At 29.2% G+C, this 12,500-nt stretch overlaps 1 protein-coding gene across 1 annotated transcript in view; it reads right to left on the bottom strand.

The window, feature by feature from the left end:
- The window catches only part of LOC145247806 (uncharacterized), a 248,927-nt gene that overhangs the window by 175,815 nt on the left and 60,612 nt on the right, over window positions 1-12,500 (bottom strand). The gene's annotated exons all lie outside the window — the stretch shown is intronic.

Genomic DNA, 12,500 nt, shown 5'->3' with positions numbered 1-12,500 from the left:
TCGTAGACAACGGAACACGTGTCAGTGGATAATTATATCTTAAAAAACTATATATATGCCGCTCCCCCATATGGTAGTACCAAATTGGTTAAAGGGGGAAAAATTAATTCAAACTCGCATTTAGGTAAAAAGGCACTTCCGTAAATAATTGAATTCATTCAAAAACGTATCGCAAAAACAAAAACAAATAACATCTATCTATCTATCTATCTATCTCTCTCTCTCTCTCTCTCTCTCTCTCTCTCTCTATATATATATATATATATATATATATATATATATATATGACGATTCCATTTAATCACATAAATTAATATACGAAGATATAATTTTATGCGTAAATTTTCAGTATTTACTTCAACAGTGCTCAATATATAGGTGGGGCTAGGTAGTAAGTGATGAAAATATATATGGCAATTAAGATACACAGAGTATTCCGCATTTTATTTTCGATGGCGAATTCACACGAGGATGAAACGCGGAATAATCACTGTAGTTAAAATTCCATAACTTACTACTTACTACTAGTGGAAATATATCTATATCTAAAACTCCCCCTCTCTCTCTCTCTCTCTCTCTCTCTCTCTCCCTATATATATATATATATATATATATATATATATATATATATATTAGTGCAAATATTCTTTATTGGCTTATATTTCCTTATAATATATACCAATCCTTATTTATGAAGCTCAATGTAATTACAGAGCAGATAATGAATAAATAACAAAAGTATATATTCCAAATTTTATGATGTTGACCATCTTATAATTTATTCCTTTAATTCAGTTTACATTCACAATTCTTGAGTATCTGTTTGAAACACAGAATCAATCACTAATTGATATAATAGTTAAGATAATGGTTTTTGCTACGAAACAGATAATGTCAAGAATTGTGAATGTCAACTGAATTAAAGGAATAAATTGTAAGATTGTCAACATACAGCTTTTTGTCATTTATTCATTTGAGGGAAATTCTTGGCCTGAAGACGTAATCTCCCCAATAACGGGTGATTACAGAAACATGTGTGCACATATATAGCTATCAATGTTTGTATAAATAAATTAAATGCATATATATATGTATATTTGTAGTCGTCGACTGTATTACAACTCATCAGTGCCGCCAGACTAGCATCGCTCCCTAGCCAAGGATTGAACCTAGAACCGTCGTGTTGACAGTCGGCAGTTCTCCCACTCGACCATGAAGGCGACGCCCGTAAATAACTCGTCGGAATGTCCATTTAAATGGACACCCGCCACAACTTTTATAGTGATCAAATCGCCTGTTTGTAAACAAACAGCGAGCCTCGCATATATATATATATATATATATATATATATATATATATATATATATATATATATATATATATATATATTAAATGAAAGATAAGAAATACATGTTATACATAACTTCATTATATTATCAGAACAATAGGGAAAAATGAACGGGAAAGTTAAGAAAAACCTTTTTAGGCCATGACATTTCGAAGATAAATGCTTTCTATCAGAAGAGGAGAAGGACCAGAATTATACAAAAATCAAATAAGATAGAAAAAAAATGATATAGAAAAACACGGTGTTTGTAATGAGATTTAGAAATGAAATGTGAATGAAGGTATAGGATCATATGGTAAATAGTAATTAAAAGTAAGTATAACATGTATGGGTAAATCGAAAGGGTAATGTACATGTAGGTAACAGTAAAACAATTTTATATATCTAATATATAAAAGACTATATGTCTGTCTGTCCGTCTCCATATTTTTAAACTCTATTACTACCGAAACTAAAAATCGCAGAGCGGCGCTTGGGGCTTAAAATGATTGATTTTTTTTTTTTTTTTTTACGGGCTGTCTTTTATTGGTCTTCAGCCGGTTAAAATAGTTTTTAAGGGGTCACAAAAGAATAAAAATTGAAAAAAAAAAAAAAAAGGTCGTTAAACATTTTGAACATTCATCTTTGTTTATTTTTAATTATTTTACTTTTGATCAGTTCATGTACACATCACGTTAGTACAGTGGTAACGTTACCAGCTTTGAACGTTGCAAGTTTACTTTCGGTTTCCATTCTAGCTGATGGTACCCAAATATTTTCTTACTTTTATTTTTAAATTCACGACTCTATAATAATACATATGAAATTTGAGCAAATAAAAATGTCATATTTAAACGTACTTTACGACCGGGCAAGCCCCCCACCACCACTACCACTACCGTAAGTATATATATATATATATATATATATATATATATATATATATATATATATATATATATATTTCTTTAGAAATATATATACATATATATATATATTTCTGTAGAAATATATATATGTATATATAAAATGAAAATTACAATTGAATTTACCAAAATGATCCAAGATGGTAAAATTAGAGTAAATTATAAATATTAAAGAATTAATATTTATAAAATTATCTCAGCCAGATAAAAAAGCTCGATGAAACCAAATAGGAAATAGAGCTTATAATATGAGCAAACAGTTAATAAAATATGTTAAAAAACACTTTGAAATGAGTTAAAAACATATTTAATCTGAAAAGGAAACACCAGACAAATGGACAGTCCTTAATCCGCGGAGTTTCGAAGAAATACTTTCCTTCTCATCAGAGGGCAGGAATTAGCAAAATGCTGGATCGGATTTTGCATGCAGAAGTATTTGATGAAACAACTTAATTCTTAAATAACGATTGGTATGTATTATAAGAAAAGATATTTCTAAAGAAATAACACACACACACACACACACACACACACACACACACACACACACATATATATATATATATATATATATATATATATATATATAGAGAGAGAGAGAGAGAGAGAGAGAGAGGCAGACAGACAGACAGACGGACAGACAGAGAATGATAGATTATGTAATGCTTCGGACTGATTAAGAATCAACCAATCTCCCATACTTCCAATCATTTTATTGTCATCGAAATCGGTAAAATTGTGCATTTTTCAATCAAATCGATTAATTGCCTGCTCTAGTCGGGAACCCATAGCGGTTCACTCGGAGAAATCTTCACACCCAGTGTTAGTCTATAATACATTATCGTCTACATTGCACTGTAGAGAATCTACTCTTGATTTTATAAAATTATTTTATATAATGGCTTGAATTAAAGTTTAAAATGAACAAACAATCAAGTATCATGGTTCAATTTTGTTCTAAACAAAAATATTTTTTTCGAACACGTTCTTATCTTTTCAAAGAACATACAGTTGATTTTATATGCTGGATCCTTCTGCTTGTGCGCTGATAAAACTTCTCAAATGTACTTGTAATGTTAGGCTGTATAAGCGTGTTAACTTTGGTTAAAATCACACTGTTCCTTCTTTAATGAGATGTTTTCGATTATCGATTTTCGATTTTCGATTATCGATTTTTGATATTTCTCGATGGCCTCCCAATTACAAAACATATCTAAGAACAGGACCCAAAGTACATTTGTGCGAAATTTCTAAAAAAAATCGAATCAATCGGTTCGGTGTCTGTAGGGAACGAACACACAAACACAGACACACACACATATGTTTCCATTAATCGGATTACTGTACTCATCTTACGTGTTATTTTCATTACTTTTACGTTTCGGCCGATGAAGCTTCAACCTTCTTCTCGTGTCCCTTGTCGAACTCGGGAATTTCGAACGGAACCCTTTCTTTAATTCCGATATGCGGCGTTATCTTGTTCTGTCAGCCATGACCAAGTAGATGTCTTAAGCAATTCGCAGTTGTAGTCATTGTGTCGGCCGCACTGAGGATTGAACCTTCAACCTCTAGAAAAGTGTCAGTTACAACTGAATTTGATGAAGTACTTTATCCGTTACGCCGCAATCACTTTTAGCATAAATTTCGGGAGCCTTAAATCTATGTTGTATTTTGAGGTACTATTTTTCTACCGATCTTTATAAATAACTATTTTTTACAGTTTTGGGACGAGATTTCATAGTCGATTAATAGAGTTTTAAGTTAACAAAGGTTTGAACTGTTTTTTTTTTTTTTTTTTTTTGCCAATCCTAATAAGTTACAATGGTAGTTTCCAAATTATGAAGTCGAAATTACCCAAATATTACTGAATTAAAAAAACAAACAACTTTAATCGTGTTAGTAGGTGAAAAATTGCCGCCATCTTGTTCGAATCTAAACGGAAAATTATCTCCCTTTTGAACTCTTCTGTGTTTTACGAGTGTTTTCTTTAAATTCTATATTTTCTTTTCTTTAATAAATAATTTTCTACCGTATCGATTTTCGTAATTTTTTTATATACTCATCTTAAAAATACGAGGCATACATAAATATCATTTTCATGTGAAAGTAAGTATTACAATTTACGAAATTTCGTCCCAATCGTGTAGAAGCGGCAGTTTTGTTTTTAAAAGCCTCATCTCAAAAATTCAGAAATATCAATTTTAATATTTCGAACAATCCACTGTCCTTTAACAAAATTATTTTTTTTATATATAAAAATGTGAATATAGCATTTCTTTTAACGAATAAGTGGATGTTTTTTTTTTTCAAAAACGAACGACACTGATTCCAACCGTTTGTAAGAAGCTCCCGTGTTTATACCCGTCCGGCGGTTCCTCCTAAAACTGTACATTCGGATCGAAAAGATAATACCTTTTATTTGTTTTTTTTAGGTACTTGTACAGTTTAATCAAGACATTAAAAAATGAAAATATTGAAAAAAAAAAAGATTATATTGTACGTATCCGTTATGGAATGAAGTTCTCCGAAAAGTAAATTTCACTTAATTTCATCAAATAGTTTGTTTTTTGTTTTTTTTTCACAGCAAAAAAACAAAAAACAAAAACAATTTGTTATGATACCGAACAAAAGGTTCGATGATTTTTAGGAAGAAAAGCTAGTGCTAAAGATGGGGAGGGAATATCGGCGCTTTACATTGAGTTATCTCCCCGTGACGTGTTAAAAAAATTCAAAGGTGGCTATCTTCAACGCGCTGTTATAAAAACGTGTTTTTCCACTGTAAAAAAAAAAAAAATAAATAAAAAATAAAAAAAAATACACGATAAAATTAAGTGAAATTTTTTTTTCAGAGATCTTCAGTCCAAAACGTATACGTACAATATAACCTTTTTGTTTTTCGATATTTTCATTTTTTAATGTTTTGATTAAACTGTACAAGTGCCGTATTTTATTATCCTTACAATTGACATCTAGACGTAAATATCATCTTTTTTTATCACTTTCTTTTTTTTTTTCTCGCGAAACACATAACAAAAACGACATTTAGCCTGGTGAATTCTTCCGAGGAACGATACACAGACAATTAAGTGCAGCTTACTTGCAATAAGTATATTCTATACTACAACGCTCTACTCATCAATTGAGCACAACTGAAGTAAATACCGAAACAAAAATATAAACATAATGCGTAATTTTATAAATAAATATACTAGCCGGGGATTTGCCCGGCTTTGCCCGATGGTAAAATGCGCTTAAACATATTTTAATTCATACAGATTTCGTATTTATTATTACAGAGCGCGTTCTCTATTGAATATTAAAGTGTACCTAATATATAGTACTGATTTAAAAAGTAAAAAAAAGAAAAATTACTTGGTTACCATCAGCTAGAATCGAAACCAAAAAATTTAACGCTCTAGCCGCGTTCCCCACTTTTGAGCTATCGACAGATAGATAAGAAAATTTCAAATTAAACCACTTCAAACTATAAATGAATTTGCGCGTGCGCAAAAGTAATAGATATATGTCAGCAACTTGAAATCAACATTTTGCATTTCAATTTCAACCCACATTTGTCTGTATGCATTATTCATCCATCCAAACAAAGATTTAACTCGTTATAAACCATCCTTGGTGAACCATTACTATTTCCTGTTAATTTAAGTGTTGTGTGGCCAGTAGTTTAAGAGTTTATCGGTTAAATATTTACACACGGACACACACATATACATACATCTACTGTTTCATTTATATATATATTGTGAATATTTAGTATGATATAATTATTTATGTGTATTATATATTTAATATGAAAAATGTACATGCAAACATAGATAGATACTTATATATATATATATATATATATATGTATATATACAAACATACACACATACATACACACATATATGCATACGTATGTACATACACATATATATGCATACATCTGTACGCGTATACACACGTATATATATATATATATATATATTTTTTTTTTAAATTTCCTTCCTTTGAAAATTGTACGGGGCAGCCAACCCAGCTGCCATCGTTGTCCTGCTTTTAATTGAAACCAACCGAGAGCTCTTTTAAGTATCCTCTTCGTACTTTTAGTATTCTTGTTGTTCCCTTAAGTGCAAAGAGTCCGATTCAACACATGATTGATTATAATAGACAAAAGCATACATTATGTAAAAGTTTATAGTAGCAAAAAGTTGAGACTTATTATCTTAATGTTAAATATATATATATATATATATATATATATATATATATATAAATCATAAATAAATATCTGTATGAATATAATTACACGTAATAGTTAACTAAAGATGATCATCCCATAACAAAACCGAAAAAAACTAATAGGGAATTAATTAAAATGAATGTTTAAAAGAATATGCGAATTAGGTAGATCTTTTGCAGATAAATGCAATTCCACGATCCATATGTAACAAAGTTGTAATTTTTTAATAAATAGAAAAAAATGTTTTTAATATGAATACAATACAAAAAAAAGAAGAAAAAAAATTAAATAAGTATAGATATACGCTTCTTGCTTGAATTTGGTTATATATAAATAGTTGAACATGTTAAAACTGGTTTTGTTTTCTGGTGTTTGAGGACATATTGTTTTTAATCTTTTCTTTTTAAGATTTGCATTTACGGAAAATTTATGATAGAATCTTTGTTATAGTTAAATGAATCTAACGGTCTATTGTTTATTCGTATGTATGTATGTATGTATGTATGTATGTACCTATGCATGCACGCGTGTAGGTATGTGTTTATGTATGCATGTGTGTATGTATATCTGTATGCATGTATATATGTATATGTGTGTATGTATGTGTGTCCATATGTATGAATGTATGTATGCATGTATGTGCATGTGTTTATATATACATGTGTGTATGCATATGTTTATAAATGCATGTATGTATGTGTGCATGTATGCATGTATGTGTGCATGTGTACATCTATGTGTGTATATACGCATGTATGTGTGTATGTATGCATGAATGTACGTGTGTATGCATGAGTGTATCTGCGTATGTAGTTACATATGTATGCATGTATGCGTGTACGTGTGTATACGCGTACAGATGTATGCATATATATGTGTATGTACATACGTATGCATATATGTGTGTATGTATGTGTGTATGTTTGTATATATACATATACGTGTGTATGTATGTACATATGTTTGTGTATATGTATGTATGTTGTATATATGTACATACGTATGCATGTATGTGTGCATGTATGTATGTATGTATGTGCGAATGAACCCTTTTTCGGGGTCAACGGCCAACTAGCATCGTGTGTGTTTGTGTGTAAGTATATATGTGTTGGGGTGGAGAGGGCTCCCGTAAGCCGTGGTGAAGGCAACCTTTCTAGGAGAAGCAAATCTCTGATTTAAAAATACCATAAAGCGGAAGACCAGTACCCGCATTAAGCTGGTCTGCAGTTTAATTTGTTGCTGGCTATCTTGCTCTTGCTTGTTGCTGAATCTCAACATTTTGAACCGAGAGAGAGACTTAGCTGTCGTACAAAGCTAAGACTCTGTAACATCATATTTGTATAGATACTCCCTCAGGCATTTGGGCTCATGGATTTTAAATGTCTGAGGGAGTGGCGCTCGTCTGACAAGATGTTGCAATCATCATGTGTGTGTATGTATGTTCATATGTGTATTCATGTATGTAGGTATGCACATAATACACATATATGTGTGTGTATGTGTGTACCTATTTACAATGCCTCCACACGGGACAGAGTTAGACACCAGGGTCGTTTTTTAACGTGGAGAAAAGGTACAAAAATAAAAATTTGGCCAAGATCAAAGTGTAGTATCTGTTCTTCAGATGCGGCACTTCTATTTCTCGTTCTCTTTCAGTGGAGGAGAAATCCTTCACGACTGAGACAATTTTTATTTTTGTACCTTTTCTCCACGTTAAAAAACGACCCTGGTGTCTAACTCTGTCCCGTGGGGAGGCATTGTAAATAGGTACATATTTATGTATGTGTGTGGATGTATGGATGTACATATATATATATATACATATATGTGTGTATGTGTCTATGTATGAACATATGTATCCATATATATGTGTATGTGTCTATGTATGTACATACCTACGCAGGTATGTCTTTGTGTATGAATGTATGTATGTATGTATGTATGTATGTATGTATGTATGTATGTATCGCTATGCTCCGTCAATAATTTCCTTTAAAATACATTATGTTGTTATGTAGTGTTGCTCGTCAACACTTTTAAATATAAAATGTGTAATACTATTTCCCCTCGTCCTTTCATCCATTTTTATTTGATAAGATATTCGATTTATTTGTTTCGTCAAATTCTATACACGCTGTTTACTTATGTGTCACCAGGTGCATTAATAGGAGGACGAAATCGGAATCTTTTCCGATTATCACACAACTTAAACACATATAAAGAAAGAAGAAAATTAGGAAACGTTGAATATTATATTCAGATATTACGATCGACTTCAACACTATGACAACTGGCCCGATAGGAACAAATATGTTGCCCTTTTGACATTATCCATGGAAAGTCGAATATATATGGCTTGAGTAACGCTGAAGCCTTATAAGAAAACCCCCCAGTAATTTTTGATAATTGAGAATACTATTTTTGCAATATATATATATATATATATATATATATATATATATATATATATATATATATATATATATACTGTTCTGACACAATATCATGAAATAAAAGTTATTCCACAAAACCATTAAAAGAATCAACCAATAATGCGAAAGATATAGTGTGAATATCCATATATATATATATATATATATATATATATATATATATATATATATATATATATATATATATATATATATATACATACATATATATATATATACATATATATATATGTATGTATATATATATATATATATATATATATATACATACATATATATATATATATTAAGGCACGAACTTTTGTAAAAACAACTTCGTCTAGTAAGTTATAGCTAGGTGTCTGAAACATACCCATGAATGTGCAGTGATGCCTAAATATTCATTCAAATTTAAATAAAAAGCATATGCATGCATGTATGTATATATATATATATATATATATATATATATATTTACATATATATACATGTGTGTGTGTTGTGTATACTGTTCTTATGTATATACTGTTCTTATATATATATATTTATATATGTATTTATATATGTGCATATATATACACACGTACACACACACGCACATAGACACATATATATATATATACACACACACGCACACACACACACACATATATATATATATATATACTTTTGTTACATGTTTTATTCTTTCTTATATTTTACATGTAAGAAAGGCAATATTCCGACATCGACTGAACAATTTAAACTATAAGTGATTTTAACTAAAATAAATTTCCGGTAACTTTTTTCACATCGTACCACATTGGTGCGTACGAGACGTTTACTCTTGAATTATTCGTGGCTACTATGCTTTCCTGCACAAGAGCAACATGCTTTAATGATATTTCAACATTTTCCGCTCTGAATTTCACTGTTATTAATTAAAATCAAAATGAAATAAACATCGTATTTTCATTTTATTGTTGCCCCGCTCGATTTCAGAACTAATGATTGTATCGTAGTTATTTCTGTTAATTCCACGCTTATATTACTATCTGCAGATTCCGGATGATGAAGTTTTAGATTACATAAAAATGTGGAGTTAGAACTTGAATATCAATCCGGACATTATCCTCAAGAGTCTAAGGTGTTTCTGTACATAGCTTTGCTAAACCGTTCTGGCATGAGAATATGCCCCCATACAAGTAAACCCTGACTAAATATGCAAGATTATATGAAATATTTGTAAGCCAAATAAGAGCCCCTCGTTATGGCCAAAACACATTGCCTTAAACGAGGATTAACACATCTTCTCTATGTAATGTTATCTATAGTAAAAGCACTGAATTGGGTACACAACCAGACTAGATGAATTCTGGTCCTGTACACAGCTAAGGCCAAGAGAAAGGCATCAATATTCAATTAGAGAGATAGGAAAATAAATATTCTTCGGTTTATTTGTTTTATTAACTCAGTATTTGAGGGGTAAAAGGAGAACATTAATGGACTATTCGAATATTTGCTTCACACTGAAAACATGTGTTAGCATCATGAAAGGACCCCTTTACTTTATGAGATCTTTCGATGAAGTAGTAATCAGATTAGTCACACTTGTTTCAATTAAGGAATCGTTAATACGATTCCTAAATTGCTGGATCGTTAATACGATTCGGTAACCGAAATATGTATAACTATGCAGATAAAACGGCAATAAAGAAAATTTATATATATTTGCTCTACAATAGTATTGAGCACTTTTTCCGGGGTTTTATAATTACCATTTATCTATCTCCCCCCTCTCTCTCTCTCTCTCCCTATATATATATATATATATATATATATATATATATATATATATACATCTGTACTAGTTGCCAAATTTAATATTAAATAAAATAAAACATATATATATATATTAATATTAAATAAAATAAAACATATATGTATATATATATATATATATATATATATATATATATATGTTTTATTTTTTTATTACCGTTTTATCTGTCGGTTACATATGTTTCGGATGTTGGACCATGTTTACGATCTAACAGCCTCGTCAGACTTTACAGAAATGATAATAAAAAAATAAAACACATATTTGCTCTGCAATAGTATTGAGCACTCTCTACAGGTTTTTACTAATTACCAGTTTAACCATATATATATGTATATATATATGTATACATGTAAGTATATTTATATATATATACATATATATACATATATATACATATGCATATATACATTTATATAAATATATTTACATATATATACATATATAAATATATATACATATATATGTATATATATATGTATATGTATATATATATATTTATATATATATGTATATATGTAGACATATACATATATATATGTATATATACACACGCACACACACATATACATATATATATATGTACTTCATTACTATTTTTACTCAAAATTTTAATATATAAAAATATATAAAAATTAGATAATGTTCATATATACCAATGAAAATTAAAGTAAAAATTAACTGACACAATTATAAAACTGCATTATTATTAGTTTTTATTATCGAGCATTTAAACAAAACGTAGAAGATTAAGGTGGGGGTAGATTCAACTGCTTGCTCCTTTAAATATGGTTTAGAAATGTGTTCCGGTGAGTATAAATACTGCCAAGAGAGAGGCTATGCTTGGAATATTTTTGAATGACATAAAATTTGAAATTGTCCGAATGGCCACGAAACAATTGTAACGAATATGAAAAAAAAACAACATTATAATATCATTTTTATTTATTTTTTTTATGTTGTGAGAATATATATATATATATATATATATATATATATATATATATATATATATATATATATAATATAACTACTTCATTTACTCACATAAATTTAATAAACAAAAGTATAGATTTATGCGTAAACTTTAAGTATTTACTTCAAAAGTACTCAATACGTAGGTAGAGCTAGTTAGTAATTTATAAAATATATATGGCGACTAAGCTACACTGAATATTCTGCGTTTCATCCACTGTAGGATTCGTCAGGCCTGACGAATCCTACAGTGGATGAAACGCAGAATATTCAGTGTAGCTTGGTCGCCATATATATTTTATAAATTACTATATATATATATATATATATATATATATATATATATATATATATATATATATATATATATATATATATAAAGAATAAAATATGTATAAATACATTTGAAGCCAAAACTGCAACCTGAAATTTTTTAATAATATATTTTAGTTTATTTTATCAAAAAAATTCGCGTTGCAGTTTTGGCTTCAAATGTATTTATACACGTTTTATTCTTCAAATTTCACTCATCGCTTCTAACGGATATACACAAAACTAACTACCCAGATTATGTATATATATATATATATATATATATATATATATATATATATATATATATATATATATATATATATATAAACTTTTATTAATGATTTTCTATCTTTGTTGTATTTAGCAAATCAGGTATAAACCATTTATAATATTTGCTAATATTCTCTCCCCTGAGGAGATTGGTGAACATGGAAAACCTAAAAAAGGTTTAGGGGATATACTTAT

The sequence above is a fragment of the Euprymna scolopes genome, chromosome 26, assembly GCF_053919585.1.
Source record: "Euprymna scolopes isolate OS-2025 chromosome 26, ASM5391958v1, whole genome shotgun sequence".
Classification (NCBI taxonomy): domain Eukaryota; kingdom Metazoa; phylum Mollusca; class Cephalopoda; order Sepiida; family Sepiolidae; genus Euprymna; species Euprymna scolopes.
Note: the sequence above shows the minus strand (reverse complement) of the source record. Positions and strands in the feature narration are given on the sequence as shown.